Source organism: Mobula birostris, chromosome 11 (genome assembly GCF_030028105.1).
Source record: "Mobula birostris isolate sMobBir1 chromosome 11, sMobBir1.hap1, whole genome shotgun sequence".
Classification (NCBI taxonomy): domain Eukaryota; kingdom Metazoa; phylum Chordata; class Chondrichthyes; order Myliobatiformes; family Myliobatidae; genus Mobula; species Mobula birostris.
The window spans coordinates 9,152,407-9,174,577 of record NC_092380.1 but is presented as its reverse complement, the minus strand read 5'-3'; the positions used below and the strand labels follow the sequence as shown (position 1 = coordinate 9,174,577).

Genomic DNA, 22,171 nt, shown 5'->3' with positions numbered 1-22,171 from the left:
TGAAATTTAACCAAAAGAAACTTTGGAGCTCTCGGCTCCCTTCCTTTAAATATAATGCTCAACCCCACGGCCCAATCTCTCATTGCCATTGGCTAAAGTGGCTGCCAGACCTACACGCCCATTGGCTTCTTTCCCCCATAGCGGGTGGGGTCTAGTTCTGACTCCTCCCGTGAAAGGCGGTGACCTGGAGGAATTAGCGAAATTATCAGAAAAGATTTTAAGGAAGCTTTGAGATTTAGAGAGAAAAAGAGAGACATAGATAAATATCCACAGTATATTATGCATTCCTTGGCGACTTTGATATTTTGAAACTTAGAAAGAATGCTTTCTTTCAGTTTTAGAACTATAAAGTCAACAGGTGAGCCTGCCAATTGGATTTGAATTAACGCGATGAAAGGTTTCGCCCGAAACATCCACTATTTCCTTTTCCATAGATACGCCCTTACCTGAAAGGTCCTCCAGCATTTTGTGTGTGTGTTACCCAGGACTTCCAGCATCTGCAGAATCTCTTGTATTTATGAATTCATCCATTGGACTAGTGCCCCTGGTCCTTGTGTATCCTAGAGCTCTTGGATCCTCAAGGCTTGATGCAATCACAGAATAGTCTTCATTCCTGCTTCCTGAAACGTAAGATTGTTTGAAGGAAGCTTTAGGAGATCCAACTTAAAGCTTGATATTTGCAGCACACCGTGGATGACAGAGCAAGGTTGCTGGGCAAGGTGTTAATACAAACTAACTGGTTGCATCACCGTCTGGTCTGGAGGGGACAGGACAGTTCACAGGATGGAGTAAAAGCTGCAGAAGGTTGTATACTGAGCCAGGTGCATCATCGGCACTAGCCTCCCCAGCACTGAGGATATCCTTAAAAGGTAATGCCTCAAAAAGGCAGCATCAATCATTAAAGACTCCCATCACCCAGGACATGTCCTCTTCTTATTACTACCATCGTTTTAGAAACAGCTTCTTTCTTATTGTTATTTATAGTATTTTTGGGCAAGACAGCTAAAATTGCAACATAATGCATGATGTATGTCAGGGATAATAAACCTGATTCTGATTCAAACTAGTTAAAGTCATAAAGAGTTATACAGTATGGATACTAATTTTTGACCAACTGAGTCTGTGTCTGCCATCAACCATCCATTTAGATGAACAGCATTTTAATCTCATATTCCCACCAACACCCCACAACACTCCACCATTCACTTGTACTCAGTGGCAAATTAATCTACCATCCTGCACCACAGCGGGTTGTGGGAGGAGGAAGACCCGCAGGAGGAAAGCTTTCGCCCAGGGAAAACCCCGCATAATCATGGGGAGAATATGCCAACTCCACACAAGACAAGTTTGAACCTGGGACACAGGAGCTGTCAGGTAACAGCTTTTCTTCTAGCTCAACCTTCTCAAAAAAATATCTGGGCAGCTTTTATGAGCACCTTATCTTCCTTTTGCCTTTGTGAAAGTGCAAAAATTACGTCCATACCCGGTTTCAAACACTCTGTTATAGATTTTTTTGTGTAAATTGTCTCTGAGTCCAAGCTCATGGGCTTGATTGTCACTCAGGAGAAATGAGCAGATCCATGAAGCCATAGATGAGTCCAATACTCATACATTGTCAGAGGTTTGGGATGTGTCCTTAAACTAAGGACTTGTCTGCTCTCTTGAATGAATGTAAAAAAATCCTGTGGCATACAGGTCAGGATCACAATCAGGTTTAATAGCTCTGACGTATGTCATGAAACTTGTTGTTTTGTGGCAGCGGTATAAAAATGCTATAAATTACAATAATAAATAAATATTTATATGCTTGCTTACTTACTACCTGTTACGCCGTTGGCGTTTAGGGCAGTAGTGAAGGGCTACTACCTCTGTATGTTCATACCATCACACACAGATGTAGAAGGATTCTTCATTGCTGCCTCTGTAGCAGTTCTGTTTTACCAGTCAGGGTTGTTAGCCCTGAGCTGAACTCCCAAACCTGGGCAACCAGTGGACCACTCTTAGTCTGGCTTCTACCCTTTGACCTGTTTGGCATGGGTGACCCTACCAAGGGCCAAAGCATAAAGCCCTGACTCCAGCCAACATCGCTCTCCGGGTCATTGAGGCATGCAAGCACCTAAACCCTACCACAGGGTTATGGTCCTCTTGAAGAAAAAATATTATCTTTACAAGTTGTGCAGAAAGAGAGCAGAAATAGTGAGGTGGTGATAATGGGTTGGTTCATTGTCTGTTCAGGAATCTGATAGAGGAGGGGAAGTGACTGTTCATAAAACATTGAGTGTGTGTCTTCAGGCTCCTGTACATCCTCTCTGTGGTAGTAATGAGAAGAAGTCAAGTCCTGTGTGATGGGGGATCTTAATGATGGATGCTGCCTTTTTGAGGCATCGCCTCTTGAAGAGTCCTCAATGTTGGGAAGGCTAATATTAGCAATGGAGCTGGCAGAATTTGCAACCCCCAACAGCTTTTGAAAAGTGATAGTGACGTGTTTCTTTGGATTTACTGTGAATGCCTGCAAGAAAATGAATCTCAGGGTTGTATATGTACCTTGAATATTAATTTACTTTGAACTTTATGGTAGTGCAGCCACACAGCTTCAGCGACCCAGGTTTAATCTTGGACTTCGGTGCTGTCTCTGAGGAGTTTGCATGCTCTCTCTATAACAGTTTGCCAAAGATATGTTCTTTCCCAGGTTAATTGGCTATGTAAATCATCTCTCATGTAGGTGGTGGCAGGAGAGTTAGGAATATGAATGTAAGAGGAATAATTGCTTCTAGCGTAGAAGGATTCAAGATTCAAGATTCAAGTTTATTTGTCATGTGTACATCGGGACCCCCACCACCCAGAACATGCTCTCTTCTCACCGCTGCTATCAAGGAGAAGGTACAAGAGCCTCATAACACACACTACCAGCTTCAGAAACATTTTGTTACCCCTCAACTGTCAGGTTCTTGAACCAAAGGGGTAACTTCACTTGTCCCACCATTGAAATGTTCCCAAAACATATAGACTTACTTTCAAGGTCTCTTCATCTCTTGTTCTCAATATTTATTGCTTATTTATTATCATTATTTCTTCTTTTTGCATTTGCACATTTTGTTGTCTTCTGCACTCTGGTTGAATACCCTAGTTGGGCAGTCTCTCATTGATTCTGTTATAGTTATTATTCTATAGATTTATTGAGAATGCCCATTAGAAAATGAATCGCAGGGCTGTACATGGTGACATATATGTACTTTGATAATAAAGTCTACTTTGAGCATTGAAGCATAGAGTAAGATATGACATTTGATGGTTGACATGGATGCAGTGGGTTGAGGCACCTGTTTCTGAGCTCCGCTAATTTGAAGAAAAGCAGGAATGTTCTTAGTGTCGCAGCTAATAACTATTCACTGACCAATATCTCTTTAAAACAGTTACCGTGTTCCTGTTTGTGGAAACTTACTGTGTATAAATCTATTGTCTTGTTTGCTACAGCATACTGCACTTCAGAAAGTCAATGTTCGTGGATTGTTTCCTGAGACCGTGACAGTTGCTGCAGGAATGTAAGTTTTCTTTTCTGCTTAGAACTGTCACAAACTATATGTGTGCCAGTCCTAATCTACTTTCCACCATTGTTACAGCATAGAAGGAACCCATTTGTCCCATTGAGTCTGTTTTAAATAATCCAATCTATCTCATTCCCTCTTTTTGCATTATCTTATGAATTATGGTTTCACACTCTATTCAAATCCCTCCTTGAATCTGTTTTCCTCAACTCTTATCTACATAAAAAAAACTTGCAATCACCACCTATGTTTTAACCAACATTTTAAATGTATGCCTTTTGGCTCTTGAACCATCTGCTAATGGGGGACTTCTTTCTTACCCAGTCATGATCTGTCCAAGTCATGGCATGAGCTCCATGACAGGGAGGAAGCTGACAGATCATTAAGGGTTCTAATGATAGGTCATTGCTCTGAAATATTTAGTGGTTTTCTCTTGTCACAGATGCTGCCTGACTTGCTGGTTGTTTTCTCTTTTTACTTGTGTTGTTTTTTTCACTCTTGTGAAATCTCCCTTTTTATTCTTTGCTCAAAGGTTACAATCCTGGCTCCTCCTATGTACCCTGATGCCCTCAACCCTGGAACCCTTCTAATACATTTCTTCTGTACCCACCTTGGAGCTTCAATATCCTTCCTAAACTGTGCTGACCAGAACTGGAAGCAGTACTCCAATTGCAACCTAGTGATTCTTTTTGTACAGATTTATTATAACATCCCTGCATATTATAATAACATTGCTAACATCAGGAAGGAGGTACAGGAGCCTGAAGACACACACTCAATGATTCAGGAACAGCTTTTTCCCCTCTGCTATCCGATTTCTGAATGGACATTGAACCCATAAACACTACTTCACTATTTTTTGAACTTTTATTTTTGTACTACTTATTTAATTTGGCTATTATATATATGCTTACTGTAATTCGCATTTTTTCTCCATTATTATGTATTGCATTGTACTGCTGCTGCAAAGACAATAAATGTCACTCTATATGCCAGTAATATTAAACCTGATTCTGATTCTGAAATCTTGTCTGACATATTGTTTTCTAACAGTTCTCATAATACTTCTTTTAAACATTTAGCACAAATACATCCAGATCCCTCTGATTCTGTGCACCCTTCAGAACTGTGTTATTTCATCTCTTTTGATTTTCTTATTACTTTTGTCAAAGTTTATTACTTCATACTTCTTTGTATTAAACTTCATTTGCCACTTGTCCACTCTGCTTGTTTATCTATACCTTCTTCCAGTCTATTAATTTACTCTTTACTATTTGCCTTATCTCCAAGTTTGAAATCACCTACAGAATTTGAAATGGAGATGAAGAGGAATTTATTTAACTAGGGCGTGGTGAATCTGTGGAATTCTATGCCACATGCAACTGTGGAGACCAAGTCATTTGGTATACCTAAGACAGAGGTTGATAGATTCTTGATTAGTTAGGGCATGAAAAGACACGGGGAGGAGCAGGAGATTGGGGCTGAGAGGAAACCTGAAACGGCGGAGCAGACTCGATGGGCCAAATGGCCTAATTCTGCTCCTATATCTTACGGTCTTATATTAGACTCTAAGCCCCTAGTCAAGTCAACTACATCAAAGAAAATCAATAATCTTAGGATCCACCTCTGTGGGACATCACCTCGCTATTTTCAATCCTAAACAAATGTTTCCTTTCTAATATATCTCTGACCCTTTATTTTTTATTTAGCGGAATAGGGCCTACCAGCCTTTCGAGCCGCGTTGCCCCACCAACCCGAATTTAGTACTAACCTAATCACAGGACAGTTTACAATTAACGTACCCAGAACATCTTTGGAGTGTGGGAGGAAACCGGATCACCCAGGGAAAACCCATATATTCCAGGGAAGGACATACAGAGACTCCCTCATCTGAATTCCGATGCCCCGAGCTGTAATAGTGCCCAACTAACCTCTGTACTACTCTGGCACCTGCTTACCAGCTTCTGTGTCAAGGACTTCTGAAAATACACATGAATGATATTCATTGCATTCCCTTCACTGCTGTTGTCCGTTCTCTTGTCAAAAGGTTTAAACAAATATGATTTATTTTTTAACAAATCTACATTGGCTCTCAATTATTAACTCAAAATATTCCCAAAATAATTTTTCTGTCAGTTATTGTCTCTATAAGCTTCTTCACCATTGATGTTAAACTGACAGACCTGTAGCTACCAGGAATGATTCTGCATCCCTTTTGAACAAGGTTGCCACATTTGGCACCTTCCTGAAAATAAATTGCTCCACATTGGTTGGACTGCACTTGGAGTACTGGGAGCAGTTTTGGGCCCATTTCCTAAGAAGGGATGTGCTGGCATTAGAGAGGGTTAAGAGCAGGTTCACTGGAATGATCCCAGAAATGAGAATGGACCTGTACTCACAGGAGTTTAGAAGAATGAGGTGGGACCTCATTGAAACCTATTGAATATTGAAAGGCCTAGACAGAGTGGATGTTGAAAGGATGTCTCCTATAGTGGGGGAGTCTAGGACCAGAGGGCACATTCTTAGAAGGGAAGGATGTCCCTTTCAAACAGAGATGAGGAGGAATTTCTTTAGCCAGAGGGTGGTGAATCAATGGAATTCATTGCCACAGATGGCTGTGGAGGCCAAGTCATTGAGTATATTTAAAGCAGAGGTTGATAGGTTCTTGGTTAGTAAAGGCGTCAAAGGTTGTGGAGAGAAGGCAGGAGAGTGGAGTTGAGAGGGATAATAAATCAGCCACGATGGAATGGCAGAGATGACTCGATGAGCTGAATGGCTGAATGGGTCTTATGTTTTTATGGTCACATGCCTCAGAATCCTAACTCAGAATGGAAAACTCCAATGCACTCTCAGAATCCACAGCATCTTTTTTGTGGGGTGAGAGTTCTAGATGTAATCCACAGATGGGCGTAAGAATTGACACAGCAATAGGTCACTTGGTCTTTCCAATCTGCCTTGCTTGTTTAGAATCTAGCCATCTCTGCCGTAAACATATTCAAACACTTTGCAATTGTCAATACTGAGGATGACGAGATTGCCGTGCTACTCCATTCAGTGTAAAACAACATACGGGCAACTCAGTTACGAGAATGACTGAACGTAAAAATAACTTCTGAGTTACGTATTTAGAATGATACCTAGATTACAACTGGATTAAAAACAACAATTAATTGATTTTAATTAATTGGGAGGACAATATATTAGAGCATTCTAACTGGCTCTATCACCGTCTGGTATGGGGGGGCGGTGTGGGGTGCTATTGCACAGGATCAAAGTAAACTGCAGTGAGTTGTAAATGTAGTCTGATCCATCACGGGCACTACCCTCCGCAGTATCCAGGACACTTCAAGGACCAGTGCCTCAAAAAGTCCATCATTAAGAACCCCCATCACCCAGGTCATGCCCTCTTCTCATTGCTATCATCAGGAAGGAGGTACAGGAGGCTGAAGGCACACACTCAACATTTCAGGAACAGCTTTGCCATCTGACGTCTGAATGGACATTGAACCCATGAACACTGCCTCACCACTTTTTTTTCCTATTTTTACAACTACTTATTTAACTATTTAATATTATATATGTGTGTGTGAGTGCGTGTATCAGTAAGGTGAAAATTCTCAGACAAGGCACTTCATTAGTTGTATCATCAATAAAGGATTTGCAACAGCTAAAAGGAGAAAGTCAATCCACTAAATTGGTTTGTTTGTAACTACTGATTGAGTTTTATTCTTTTTCCAGTTCACGCTGTTGCTGCCACAGAATTGTTTAATTGGAGAGTGTAGAGTGAGCTTTGCTCTGTATCTAACCTATGTAGTATCCTCCCTGGGAATGTTTAATTATACAGTACAACATAAGTCTCTTCTCAAAGAGTTTGCTGAGACAATGTAGAGTGAACTTTATTCTCTTACCAACCTGTGTTGTATCTTTTCCCCTGGAGTGTATGGGAGTTAGAACAATGGAGGTACCCTGGAGAGCACCCGGATTTAGTTGCATCACCGTCTGGTAGGGAGCCTCCAATGCACAGGATCGAATAGGCTGCAGAATGTTGCAGACTCAGCCAACTCCATCATGGGCACTAGCCTCCCCATCACCGAGGGCACCAAGGGTGTACCAAGAAGATCGGATCCATCATTAAGGACCCTCACCATCCAGGACATACCCTCTTCTTATTACTACCTTCAGGCAGAAGGTACAGGAACCTGAGGATGAACGCTCAATATTTCAGGAACAGCTTCTTTCCCTCTGACATCAGACTTCTGATGGTCCATGAACTCTACCTCACTATTTTGCTCCCGTTTTACTATTTTTATACTATTTATATTTTTATATATATTTCATGTTGTGATTTATAGTAATATTTTAGTATTGCAGATGCTCCATATTTTCTGTCCATGAAGGATCTCCAACCACACCTTACTCTTTCAGCGTCACCAAGAGGACATGGCCACAATCATCATGTTGGCGATGGGTTGGGCATGTGATGAGAAGGGAGGCCAACTCCATCTTCGAAACAGCACTTCATTGGACCCCTGAATGGAGGAAACGCGGGAGACCAAAGACAACTTGGTGCCATACAGTAGAGGCAGAAATGAGGACCCTGAACCACATCTGGGTCACAATAGAGAAGATGGCCAAGGACAGACAGAGATGGAGGTCCTTCCTTGCTGTCCTAAATGCCAGTGATGCCAGTGGCATAATGGGCAGTAACTAATTAACCCTAGTATTGCATTGTATTGCTGCCAAAAAGAACAAATTTCACGACATCTGTTAATAAACCTGATTCTGATTCTGAGTTGGAAGATCAGTGGAGTCAGGCATTAATAGCTGAAACTAGGGAAAGATAAGATCTATCTTTGTGGTTAAATTAAGACAGACCAAATGTTGTTCATTGTTAAATAAACTGACTTTCTTTTCTCCCCTGTTAACTTGAAACTCACCCCCTCTTGCTCTAGTCACTTTTTCCTCACTCTATAGTACATAGCAATTTAGCAAGAACAGTCACCCATTTAGTGGAGCTAAAAGTTCTTCAGACATGAAGCATTCATGAGCGGGTGGGCTCCAAAATGCTTTGACAATTTTTAAATCAGTCTTGCCCCCAACATTCCTGGACAAAACGGCCCAATCCTAGGAAGGTGAAGTTTCCCTTTAATAAGTGAGGGAAACGTGATAATGCCAGCGGGGGCAGCTTGCTCCCAACACAGTAAAGTCAATTGTGTACCAGGTCCGTGGCACCCTCCCCACCCCCCCCCACCACCACTCGGCGTGTCGATGAAAAGGGATCATTAGACTGGCTGCCCCTGGAGTGGGCGGATCAGTGGGAAGGATACAATAAAGGGCTACAGTCTAGTTCTTTGTTCGCCCCTCATTCCCACAATCAGCAGGGTAATGGCCGAATTATGGCTGGAGCACTCACAGGCCGGAGTCTGTCAGAGATTAAGAGATGAATTGTGTGGCTGCCCCCAATTCCAGCTTCAAACCCCCCACCCCACCCCCCCCCGCCGTACCTCTAGGCCAAGAAATCCCCACAGGTGCCTTATTTTCCTGGGAGCCGCAGAAAGCAATTTATTTTTCTTCTTTTAATCTCTGCGATCAATTGAGAATACTCACAATTTGTCCATATTGGAATGTTGGTTTGTAAATGCAACGTGGAAGCGCCGTTGAAATTTCACTTTCAATTTGAAAAAAGAAGCAGGGTTTTCATAAACTGAAAAGAAAATCAAAACAAATCCAGTGCAAAGCTGCCTCTGGGCCTCACTGCAGATCAGAAACAGTTTATTTCACAGCATTCAGGTTTTCTTCTCCAGCCAGGAATCAAACAGGGCAGCAAAACTTGCTGACAAATTGCGCTCCATTGTCCAAAGTAAATTCATCCTTGTGAATTTTATCTTTTAACCGTCATAGCTAATAAACACAGACCATTATATCAGTGGCAGGGTACTAGGAGGGCTGAGAGATTTCGGGGTCTGTGACAGAGAGTGCTGAGATGACAGATATAAAGTGATACTGGAATGTCGGGTATTATCTCACAGAGCTGGAATGCAAAGTGCTGGGAATGATCACTTTCTCCTTCAATTTTGATATCTGGTATCACTGGCAAGACCAAATTGTTCTTTAAAAGTTTGGAAGTCGCCTTCGTGAACCACCGCAGTTTGGTGAAGGTGCTCTCGCAGCAGCCAGTTCCAGGATTTAAGCTCAGTGGCAATGAAGAAGTGGCATTGTATTTCCAAATGTGTAATCTGCAGGTCGTGCCTCTCCCATGCCCCTGATACCTTTGTCCCTTTTGGATGGTAGAATTGGTTGGTTCTGGGAGGTGCTGTCAGAAAAGCCAGAGGCAGATTTATTCTGAATTACTTTAGTGTATTTTCTTTATTGTTCGTGAAACATCTTTTTGAGAAGGAATGAAAATAAAATTTCAATCAATGAAGGAGATTCTGCAGTGACTTTACGTAATAGCATCCCACTGTGCACAAATTATGAATATTCTTGATCAAATGACCATAAGGTCATAAGGAATAGGAGCAGAATCAGGCCATTTGGTTCATCAAGTCTGCTACACCATGCTATCATGGCTGATTTATTTTCCTTCTCAACCCCATTCTCCTGCCTTCTCTCTGTAACGTCTGATGCCCTTTCCAATCAAGAACCTATCAACCTCCACTTTAAATGTACCTAACGACCTGGTCTCCGCACTGTCTGCTGAAATGAATTCCACAGATTCACCACCCTCTGGCTGAAGAAATTCCTCTGTTCTGAAGGGATGTCCTTGTCTTCTGAATCTGCCCTCTGGTCTTGGACTCCCTCACTGTCGGAAACATCCTCTCCACGTCCACTCTTTCAATATCCGATGGGTTTCAATGAGAACCCTCTTCATTCTTCCAAAAATACATAGCCAGAGACTTTTCCCCAGAGTAGAAAGAGCTAATATGAAGGAGACATAATTTTAATCTGATTGGAGGAAAGTATAGGGGGGATATCAGAGAGTGGTGGGTGCATGGAACACTCTGGCAGAGCTAGTGGTAGAGGCAGAAATATTAGGGGCATTTAAGAAGTTCTTAGATAAGCGCATGGATGATAGAAAAATGAACAATTATGTAGGAGGGAAGGGTTAGATTCATCTTAGATTAGGTTAAAAGGTTGGCACACCATTGTGGGCTGAAATGCCTGTATTGTGCTGAAATTTACTATATTTAATTAGAGACTAAAATTAGAAAAAAAGTTTGATTTTTGCAAAAAAGGCATCTGAGAAGTTTACTTGGTGCGTGATGTATTGAACAGAAAAAGATCTGCACTGACATCCTATGAGTAATGGTGGTACCCTAATTAAACTCTCCGGACGAAGTGGCCTGTACTGGTAACCCAAAGATGTAAGTTCCTATTTCACCATGGCGATTTTTTAAATTCAGTTAATCTGGCATTGAAAAGTAAATCAGCCAGTATTGGTAATAATATTCACCAAGATGGTAGATTATAAAGTCCTATCTCATTCACTAATGCTCTTCAGGGTGAGAAATCTGTGGGTCTTGCCTACTATGGGCCTGTAGGATGGATGTATGTGTCACTAAAGAACTGGTGGATGAGGGCAGTGTTTCAGATTTGTTGATCATAGATAGGTATACGGACGAAAGAAAATGGAGGTCTGTGTGGGAGGGAAGTGTTAGATTGACCTTGGGAGTAAGTTAAAAGGGCAGCACAATATTGTGGGCCGAAGGGCCTGTACTGTTTTATGTTCTATATGTGACTGTAAATCGGCACCAACATGGTTGACTCTTAACTGTCTCTGAAATGGCCTAACATGCACTCAGTTCAGGAATGCCACATTCTTTGTTCGTTGTTCATAATTGTTTGTTGATAGGGACAAGCACATTGCTAGCAGCGGCAGCATTTCTTGGCCTCCCTTCAGAACAAGATGACGATGCACGTCCGCTATGCCTCGGGGGTAGGATTTTGTGGGAAGCAGGCACTGTTGGCTGGACCTCGGACAATCCTGCCCATTTAGTGGTGATCTAATTTAAAATGATGAAATGATTGGTGGGGGAGTGAGGGGGGGGAAGAGGGAGGAGGATGAGATGAGAGAAGGAGGGAGGAAGGCGAGATGAGGAGAGAGGGAAAAAAAGAGGGACCAGATAGAGAAAGAAAGCGAGAGGGAAGTGAGGAAGACAGGAGGAGGGTGGGGAGAGAGAGATGAAAAGAGAGCGGGAGCTATAGCTTGTGCTATAGCTCCACAAAATCCTGGTTAAAGCAGTATTGTGAACATTCTGGGCACCAGGGAACCATACATATACCAGAACTACACTAGGTGGCCACTTTATTAGGTATCCCCTGTATCTAATCAAGTGGCCACTGAGGGTATGTTCATGGTCATCGGCTGCTATAGCTCATCCACTTCAAGGTTTGACTTGTGCATTTAGAGATGCTTTTCTGCACACCACCGTTGTAACCTGTGGTTATTTGAGCTACTGTCACCTTCCTGTCAGCTTGAACCAGTTTGGCCATTCTCCTCTGACCTCTCATTAGAAAGGCATTTTCACCTACGGAACTAGTTCTTGTTTTCTTGCAGCATTCTCTGTAAACTTTAGAGACTTTTTGTGCACAAAAATCACAGAAAATCAGCAGTTTCTAAGATACTCAAACCACCCCATCTGGCACCAACAATCATTCTATGCTCAGAGTCACTTTAATCACGTTTCTTGCCCCATTCTCATGTTTGGTCTGAACAACAACTGAATCTCGAACATGACTTCCCAACCTGGGATCCACGGACCCCTTGCTCAGTATTTTTGGTCCATGGCATAAAAAAGGTTGGGAGCTCTTGTTCTAGACCATGTCTGCATGCTTTTATGCATTGAGTTGCTGCCACATGATTGGCTGATTAGATATTTGCATTAATGAGTGGGTGTACAGGTGTACCTAATAAAGTGGCCACAGTATGTGCATTCAGTCATACATTGACTTCAAGAGTTAAAACTACTTACACGACCTGCAGTTATGTTTCTTGGAATGTAAAATTAATTTAGTCGGGGTATATGGGGAAACTAATTGAGTAATCAGGTCAAAGTTGCTGGCACAGATTGGGAGTATAGGACTTGAGGCTTTTAGGAAGTTAAAGACATTTGTACATGCAGTCGCATGGTTGAAATTTAGAATTCTCTGGCTCACGAAGCTACTGATGTGAATCTGTTTTTAACTTTAAATCTGAAGTTGATGAATATTTGTTGGAATCAAAGTTGACAGAAGTTATTAAGGGACTTAGAAAGAAGTAGTTACATGGAATTTGATGACACAACAGCCAAGTAGTCTTATTAAATAGGTAAGGGACTGAGTTCCTCTTGTCTACCTTTTTCCTATTCTTTAATTTTCTTCAGGTGTCAGTAAATTTTCATCATTTATTAAACAGTCTTGGCCCTGATCCCAGACCCTTCAGTAGCACCTTGTCTCTTTTCTTTAACTCAAGAAGGTAGCTGAAAGCTGGGGGTTAATGGCATAAATAAATAGAAGAAAGTGCTTATGACATGTTTGCGTTTCTGCTTTAGACGCCTGCCTTTGATACAGAGAGACTTTGGCATTCTATCAGACGATTGCTGAGGGTCCGGGACTCAGCAGAAGAGGCAGTGGAATGGTTCGGGTGATAAAACGGCCGTCCGAGTACCTGGGGTAGCCCCAGCACACCAATTGCTCACACAGGGTGGCCTTTATACATGGCCTGTGGTCTGATATAAAACTGGTATTGTGCTGGCCTGGCTTGGTTTTCCACCCAGGGCTGCAAACAATGAATTTAATTTACAGTGAGGTCTTTTAGAAGCGACAGAGGCCTAGAACAATCCGACTTGTGTTTCCAATTTTGCAGTATGAATGGTAAGTTAGATAAGACATTGGGGCCTGGTTGTGTGTCCCCTTTGTTCAGGCCCAGGTGAACTGGAATCATGTGATCAAATGTAAAAACTTGTTAAACTGAAAAGCTGCTGGGACAGAGTCACAGAGCGACAACATGTTTCCAGTCTTGTTGCTGTCCGTCTCCCTTTGATTGCAGCGAATATGCCAGAATCGAGCACGTTTGGTTGTTTGTAGTGGTTGGAGTTTAGGCCCTAAGCAACATCCAGTCGAGTGGAATCCACCGCAGCGGTGGGAAAATGATTATTCCTCATTTCTGGAAACAAAAGGTATGTAGAAGTGTCTCACATATTTGGCAACAGAGAAAATAGTTTTTCCTTCTTTAAGAACAGCATTAAGATGGAATATAGTTTGGCTGATGAACTTTGGTTCTTGTAATATAAGTAAGGCCTAGCTTGTTGCTCAGCACTAAAGTTAATTGGAAGCTTGGATGAGATTGAAGTCAGATTCCCACCAGTGGGTCAAACCTAAGAGGCGAACAAGACATGGACATGGGTGACGATATAGACGTTATATCTTATTGTGGAAAACACCCTCAACTGGCGGTCAATGAATTTCTCATAATATTGACTGATGAAACTTTCTGTATCCCTCACCATCATATTGGAGAATATTCTGTGATGTCTTAAGAAGCCAAACATGGCGATTGAAGTTAATGAGATGTCGATGTAAATGTTCTTGTTAGAGGAGATCTGAACATAACTCTGAGGAATGGAGAATGCATTTCAGTGACTAGTCCTCTCACCTCCAGGTGATAAGATTGAGACATGGTCCAGAAACTTGGGTACATAATCCAGACTGATAACCTCAGTGCAGTGCTGAGGGAGGGCAGGTTCCGTAGACACATGTGTAACAGACTGCGAATAAGTGGGACAGTTCTCCCATTGTCCTGGCCAGTATTTAAACAATATTCTTAAAAGAATTAGATTGCCTGGTCATTTTTACATTGTTTTTTGTAGGTCCTTTCTGTGCACAAGTTGTTTGTTGTATTCCCTATCTTACAATCATAAATGCTTTTAAATTTCTTAATTATCTGAGAAACATTTTGGGATTTCCAAAGGTTGTAAAAAAGGAAGTTTTGAAATTACCTTACAAATGTTGGGACTCGAAGACCACTTGATTGGTTGATTATGTTGATGAGTTTTAATTGGAAGTGGGCGGGAGGTTCGGGTGCAGGGCATCAGATGGAAGAAAGGTGTTCTGACGTCAGGAAGTCATCATGGCAGTGTGGGGGAAGAAGAGAAAAGGAGATTAGCGGCCATATTTATCTGTGGAGGGGACTGAGGGGTTGAAGACATAAGCTAACGTTTGAATGCCTGTGACGTTTTGTTTGCAGAAGAGCGACATGCTCTAAATTCTGAATGTTGCGCTTTAATCAGAGAGTTTAGCAGAATGGTTTGACTGTGTGCCTCACAGCCACATTTCCAGGTAATCAGCTGCCTTCTGTTACTCGATGTGCTTCCCTGCTCGCAGCAGAGTTATCGCTGTTCCCACACACCAATAGTTGAGGGCTCAAGAGCATACTCGCTGCAGCAGATTGACAGAAAGCTTCATGAGAAATCTCAGAACCACTGAAGTAATTAAAAAAGCTGTTCAGAAACTCACCTGAAATCCCAGGTTTTACCTTATTCCCAGGCACCTATTATTCCCATATAATTTCCACACCCAAAAGCCAGACAATCTCTTGATTAGATTCCAGACTGTAACTTGTTCTCAGGCACCTGTTACTTTATGTATAATCCCCTCCTTAATCTCTTGATTACATCCCAGCCTGTAACTCACTCCAGATTACTCTATATAAACTCCATAAAACCCTCAATTGAATTCCAACGTAACCCATTCCCAGGCTACTGTTAGTCCTTATAAAGACTCTCCCAAGCTTCTCGGTTGTAACAATCCCTGTTTGTAGTTCTTTCCTTAGCATCTGTATTTCTGAATTTCACCCCCTGAAACCCATGATTTGAATCTAGCCTGTAATTCCCCTTGTCTGTCTTTCTGCCTTTCTGTCTGTCTGCCTGTCTGTCCGCCTATCTATCTGTACATCTGTCTACCTATCTATCATTCTATCTATACACCAAATATTCAGCTTCTAGCCTGCAACACAATCCTCCTATTCTCTTGATAAGCTCCTTCATTTGGATAGCAGGCAGGATCAACTTTATTAGCCATATACCTTTGCATGTGTTAGGAATTTGCTGTGGTCTGTTTTGGGTGGCATACAACAAAAAAAAAACCCACAATAATAAAGAACAAAGAATTACGTAAAAAATAAAGTTAGAGGTTAAGGGTACAGATATGGAATAAAATGCATAAATGCATAAATACAAGCATGCATTTACAACGTCAACAGCTTTATAAAAAGTGGTTTAAGGTGTTTACAGTGCAGTGACAGGGTATTAGATAGGGGACGCAAACAACAGGAATTCTGCAGATGCTGGAAATTCAAGCAACACACATCAAAGTTGCTGATGAACGCAGCAGGCCAGGCAGCATCTCTAGTCCTGACAAAGGGTCTCGGCCTGAAACGTCGACTGTACCTCTTCCTAGAGATGCTGCCTGGCCTGCTGCGTTCACCAGCAACTTTGATGTGTGTTGCTATTAGATAGAGGGGTTGGAGAGGTTAACTTGAATAGTTATTTGTTTTAATAGTCCTATAGCACTTTCCAGTTAGTCTTTGTTCATGTATTTTTTTCATAAATTCTATTACATTTCTTTATTTTTCTGTAAATGTCTGCAAAAATTTTGGGTACCTATTGTTCTGCATACATACCCCAAAACTTTTGACTTGATTACAGCCTGTGTATGTCATTCAGTGTAGTTGTAGTGTGATCTCTCAAGTCGAGTATGATGTTCTCCCAAGGGTGGAGTCCCCTTAATGGGGAATACCTGTGTGTAACTTTGTTTAACGTGGGGAGGCTGATGCATGGGCGGCCACCAGATGGTCCTTGACAGATTGGAGTCAGGCTCCAGTGGCATGGAATGCAAGATGTTGTGAAGTGCCGACATTTTCCGCCAGCTCCATTGCTGGAGTCATCATTGGACTGCTCTTTGGTTCGAACCTCTCTCTTTGCCTTACTGCCATGGATGACCTTACCAGGAGCTGAGCTCCAGAAGATATTGCTCTTAGGATCTTAGGAACTCACAAACCTCTCCACCACGACAAGGTGACAATCCTCGGAGAATGTATACAATACCCCAAAACTCTCAATTAGATTTCGTTCTACACCCCCGGGATGTTAGAGTGGACGAGTGTCTGAGAACCACTGTAAATATTTTGGCAAGCTCTGGGAAAGGAGTCAGGATTATTCCAGTATTGCAAGAAGGAAAGGAATGAGGAATGAGATACAGTATTTAATAAAGCATTATTTATTGGGTGTAACAGTTCCGTATACATTATAAAACAGAACTGCATGTTACAGAGTATAGTTACTAACATACTTATATTACAGGGTCTGACACTCCTGTGTGCATTTTAAAATAATACACTGCACATTACAGGGAATAAGAGATTGTAAATTATTTATGGACTTAGCTCGCACTTCACAATTGCTCCCCTTGTCAACCTGACATCTTCATTAACATTTTGCAGCCAGGTGGCTTCAAGTAAACCCGAGACCTTTCCTGTGCTACTGCTCTGCAAAGTGCCTTGGCCTTGAACTTCAACTAAGCCTCATGCTATAGATCCTGACACTTCTGACAAATTTATTTGTTTATTTATTGAGATACAGTGTGGATTACGCCCTCCAGGCCCTTCGAGTTGCGCCACCCAGCAACTCCTCCCCCCCCCCCCCGATTTAACCCCAGCCTAATCATGGGACAATTTACAATGACCTGCTAACCGCCTTTGGACTGCGGGAGGAAACCAGAGCACCCAGAGGAAATCCACGTAGTCGCGGGGATACATACTAACTCCCTACAGGCGGCAGTGACAATTTCACCTGGGTTGCTGGTGTTACGGTACTGTACCACCCCGGGTGGCATATATATTTAATGTAATTAATAAATTCAAATTATCGAACCATGTTGCTGAATAGAAGTCTCCAGTACGTACTAGATATTAACCATACATCAATGGGAATAATGCATATAGGTATATACTGTACTTTACATAATAACACACCATGCATTACTGAGTATAATACTTCTGTATATCTTGCAGATTAGTAATGCGTTCTTGAATGTAATATCCCAGTGTATGTTACATTTAACACACTGTGAATTACTGGATATGGCACATCAAATGGTTCAAATAGTTCAATTTAGCATCAGAGAATGTATATAGCAGTGGTCCCCACCACCAGGCCGCAAAGCATGTGCTACTGGGCCGCGAGGAAACAATATGATTTGGCGATATGAAATGATATGAGTCAGCTGCACCTTTCCTCATCCCCTGTCACGCGCTGTTGAACTTGAACATCCCCCCCCGTCGGCCGGTCCACAAGAATATTGTCAATATTAAACCGGTCCACGGTGCAAAAAAGGTTGGGGACCCCTGGTATATAGTATACAACCTGAAATTCTTACTCTTCACAGACATCCACGAAACAGAAAAAAAAATCCCCTGAGAATGAATGACAGAAACATTAGAACCCTAAAGCCCCCCACTGAATAAACTGCTCAATAACATGTGTTACTGGGCTAACATTCCTGTTCATATTACAAAGCATACTGTGCAATACTAGGCATAACATTACTACTTATGACTCATACAAGTTATTGTGTGTTACTGGGTACAATATATACATTACATAGTAACTAACCTTGCATTACTGAGTGTAACACACTACAGTTTTTTGAAAATAGCATACCTATATATATTTAGAGTAACACATTGGATGGTACTGATTATAGTACTTTTGTACATATTTTGTGTTAACACCATAAACATTACTGTACACATGAGACCATAAGATATAGGAGTGATTTGGCCCGTTGAGAATGCAGACCATTTCATCATGGCTGATCCATTTTTCCTCTCAGTCCCAATCTCCTGCCTTCTCCCCATATCCCTTCACGCCCTGACTAATCAAGAATCTATCAACCTTTGCCTTAAATACACCCAATGACTTGGCCTCTACAGCCACCTGTGGCAACGATTTCCACAATTTCCACAGGTTCACCACTCTTAGGCTAAAGAAATACCTCCTCATCTCCATTCTAAAAGGGCACTCCTCTATTCTGAGACTCTGTCCTCTGGTCTTAGACTCTCCCGCCATAGGAAACATCCTCTCCACATCAGCCCTATTGATACCTTTCAACGTTCGGTACGTTTTGAGAAGGTCACCCAGAGTCATCAAACACTCTTCATGTGACAAGCTGTGCCTTACTGGGTACAATACTCAGCATAACACCACTTCACTGGGTAACACACACAAAATGCTGCTGGAACTCAGCAGGTCAGGCAGCATTTATGGAAATGAATGAGAAGGAAGGAGGGAAGATGCCAGAATAAGAAGGTGGGGGAGGGGAAGGAGACTAGCCGGCAAGTGATAGGTGAAGCCAGGTGGGTGGGAAAGGTCATGGGCTGAAGAAGAAGGAATCTGATAGGAGAGTGGACCTTAGGAGAAAGGGAGGGAGGAGGGGATGCAGGGGAAGTAATAGGCAGGTGAGAAGAGGTAAAAAGGTTAGAGTGGGGAATAGAGGACCACAACCTTGTCCTGGTTTGGAGGCTTGCGTGCCTCAGTGACCCGGAGAGCTGTGTTGGCTGGAGTCAGGGCTTTGTGCTTTGGCTCTTGGTGGGATCACCCATGCCAAACAGGTCAAAGGGTAGAGGCCAGACTAAGAGTGGTCCACAGACCCTCCAAGTTCAGGGATTCAGCTCAGAGCTAACAACCTCGACTGGTAAAAGAGCAATTATTACGGAAACAGCAATGAAGAATCCTTCTATACAGACAGAGATGGAGGACCTTCATTGCTGTCCTAAGCACCAATGGTGTAATGGGCACTAAATAAATGAAGGGAAAAGAGAAAGGGGGAAATTTGTTTACCGGAAGGAGTGGTGTTGTATTTGTGTGTATATTATTTAATAAGACTATGGGTTACTGTGTATAGCTCTTCTCTATATAATAGAAAATGAAGTATTAGGTATAATACTCCTGCTGTAAAGAAGGCAAGACAGTGGCTATATTTCATCAGGAGTTTGAGAAGTTTGGTGTGTCATCTAAAACACTTGCAAATTTCTATGGATATATCATGGAGAGCATTCTGACTGGCTGCATCACCGTCGGGTATGGGGAGGGGAGGGTGGTAGGCTACTGCACGGGATCGAAGTAAGCAGCAGATCCATCATGGGCATGAGCCTCTTCAAGGAGCGATGCCTCAAAAAGGCGGCATCCATCGTTAAGGATCCCCACCAACCAGGACATGCCCTCTTCTCGTTTCTACCATCAGGAAGGAGGTACAGAAGCCTGAAGGCACACACTTAATTCCAGGAACAGCTTCTTTCCCTCTGCCATCCGATTTCTGAAAGGACATTGAACCCATGAACTCTACCTCACTACCTTTTTTTATTCCCCAATTTTTGCACCACTTAATGTATTTAATTTAACAATTTTATATATATGTGTATATATCTTTCTTAAATGTGATTCACAGTTCTTTTCTATATTATCATGTACTGCATTGTATTGCAGTGGCAAAATTAAATTTCACAACATATACCGATATTAAAACTGGTTCTGATATATCGAATATGTAGTACTCTGCTGTGTACCACTGTGTATAAAGCAGTATGTATTATGTATACATCCACTTTACTGGTTTTAGCACTCTAAGTACTCAATCTAATGTGATATAATGGATATACCAATGGAATGCTGTTCTGTTGTTTGGTCAATTTGAACACTGGCCCAGATAGACTGAAAAGACCAGGTGTCTGGATCTGAGACGATAGCCGACCTTGCCCGCTCTCCGCGATGGTCACTCCTCCCTCCATGGCGCTGAGGCTATGAAGACTGCCCCGGCTGCTGTGCTCTATACCCGCTAATATGATGAATTTATAAGCGAGGCTTTGGGCCTACTCCGGGCTTCGGATCTAAGGACTCAAATTGGTTCGGAATGTTGTTGTTTGCGTGATTTGTGTTTTTTTTTGGATTTTTCCCTTGTGCATTGGGTGTTGGTCTTTTTTTTTCTTTAATTAGGTTCTTTCAGGTTTCTTGCTTTGTGGCTATCTGTAAGCAAACAAATCTCAAGGTTGTATAATTTATATATTCTCTGATAATAAATGAACGTTGAATCTTGAATACGCAGTATAACATGATTTGAATAATATAAAGTGATGAATATAATAAAATAGTGAATCATAAGTAAAGTATAAAGTATAAAAGTATAACATATAATGAATATTAAAATACAATATGACCCAATGTGTTACTAAGGTAGTATAGATGTGTGCAGACAGGGAAGTGGGTAATGGGGTACCTGTTACTTTGACCAGTGGTGTGAGCAATGGATATGTGTGGAATCAGCGACTCTATCGTTGCCAAGCCCTGCATCCTCTGTGCTTGGCTCAGTGTGATGTGATAATGGGACTGTCATTTATGTAATTCCATAACTGGCTTTATTTGAGTAGGAGGCAGCACACAAGGCAGCTTTATTCAGAAAGTGTCTCACTATTCATGAGCAATAAGACAGGGCTGACTGTGGTGGCTGTCCTCTTGTACTGCTTTGTACGTTCCTTTCTTCATTTTGTAAGGAAATAACCTTTTAAACATGCTGACCTATGACCTTTCTGAATTGCAGAGCGTTTGAGTGTGGTTCAGCAGCTGCGCGACCTTGACAGCCTTCCCAGTGTTGAGTCGAATGAATCCCATCTTTGTGTTCCCACTTGTTTTGGTTCCTGCGTCAGGATGGCAGGTTGCTGGCATAGACTGGGATGTGTTTGAGGCGCCTGAAAGGGAATTCCTTGTTTAACAAGTGTTAAGAGGGGAGAAAAATGGTGGGGAAGGCAGATTTTTTTTTTTCTATTTAACCTTAAGGGTGTTGTTGAAGGTTTACTATTAGCCATGGCTTTGATCGCAACCATCTCGGGCCAAAAGAACCTTTGCTGACCCCTTAACATGAGACAATGAGGATTAAAATGAGGAGAAGTCATCTTTTTCCAAGGGTCTGAATCTTTAAAATTACCTACTTCAGAGGCTGTGGGCTTATTGAAGACTGGGGCTGACAGCTTATTGGATGCTAAGAAACCATGAGGATCGGGATAAGTAAAAGAAAATCTGCAGATGCTGGAAATCCAAGCAACAGACACAAAACGCTGGAGGATCTCAGCAGACCACACAGCATCTTCAATAGTCCAATCACAAGCAAAAGGAAATCTGCAGATAGTAGTCCAATCACAAGGTAGATGCTGCCTGACCTGCTGAGTTCCTCCAGCATTTTGTGTGGGGATTTGGATGTTTGAACTTAAGAGACCTTACTGTTTGGTGAGCAGCCTGAAAAGGCCGAAGGGCTCCTTTCTGATCCAGTCCCGATGAAGGGTCTTGGCCCAAGATGTCAACTATTTACTCTTTTCCATAGATGCTGCCTGGGCCTGCTGAGTTCCTCCAGCATTTTTCCTGTGTTGCTTTGGATTTCCAGCGTCTACAGATTTTCTCACGTTTGCTCCTTTCTGATCCTGTTCCTCAAGTTCTTCTATGTAGCTGGAAGTTACTGGGATATGTCAATAAACCAGCCATACCTAATTCTTTACCTGTTAGAGATCTGGACTACAATGAGAGGTTACCCGCAAAACTTTACAT

General features: G+C 42.1%; 1 long non-coding RNA gene across 1 annotated transcript in view; it reads left to right on the top strand.

Annotated features, from left to right (window-relative positions):
* Positions 1 to 13,531: 13,531 nt before the first annotated feature.
* LOC140205398 (uncharacterized) overlaps positions 13,532 to 22,171 on the top strand; it is a 98,746-nt gene continuing 90,106 nt past the window's right edge. Inside the window, exon 1 of the long non-coding RNA XR_011887830.1 lies at positions 13,532 to 13,702. This is a non-coding gene — a long non-coding RNA (uncharacterized lncRNA). The remainder of the gene's footprint in view (positions 13,703 to 22,171) is intronic.